Source organism: Octopus bimaculoides, chromosome 9 (assembly GCF_001194135.2).
Source record: "Octopus bimaculoides isolate UCB-OBI-ISO-001 chromosome 9, ASM119413v2, whole genome shotgun sequence".
NCBI lineage: Eukaryota > Metazoa > Mollusca > Cephalopoda > Octopoda > Octopodidae > Octopus > Octopus bimaculoides.
Window position 1 is genome coordinate 44,442,795 of NC_068989.1, and position 832 is coordinate 44,443,626.

Consider the following 832-nt stretch of genomic DNA (forward strand, 5'->3'; position numbering starts at 1 on the left):
CTTACCACACAGCCAATCCTACGCCTATATAGGTCAAATTTACAGAGGACAAAAGACTAAGACAGGTGTACGACGGTTTCCATCTACCAAATCCACTCACAAGGCTTTGATCAGCTCGAGGCTATAGTAGAAGACACTTGCACAAACGTCACGCAAGCTTCTTACCACACAGTCACGCCTGCGCATTGCGATATCTCTTACGACTTATCGTTCTGAGTTCAATTTCTACTGAGGTCAAAAGTGCTTTTCATCTTTCCAGAGTCGATAAAATCATATACAGGGTTCGATGGTTTGAGTTAATCCTCTGCTCTCTCAAAATTGCTGGCCCTGGGCCGGATTAAGACCAATAGAGGCCCTTACCACTTAAAAGGTTTTGGTACCCTCAAATATATGTAAATGGTTCAAAATGTAAACAAACATAATTCAAAATGTAAACGATAATAAACCACAAAATAAATCCTCATTTTTCAAAATGAAACAAAATTCACAGTAAGATGGAAAATAATGTTTATTTCTGTATGCTTCCATTTTATTTTGTATACCTTTTTTTTTGCGGAGGCGCAATGGCCCATTGGTTAGGGCAGCGGACTCGCGGTCGGAGGATCGTGGTTTCGATTCCCAGACCGGGTGTTGTGTGTGTTTATTGAGTGAAAACTCAGTGAGGCTCCGGCAGGTGGTGGCGACCTCTGTTGTACTCGTTCGCCCCAACTTTCTCTCACTGTTTCTTGAGTAACGCTGCGATGGACTGGCGCCCCGTCCAGCTGGGGGGAACACATACTCCATAGAATCCGGGCCCACGAGCCTGGCTAGGCTTGAAAAGGGCGCATAAATA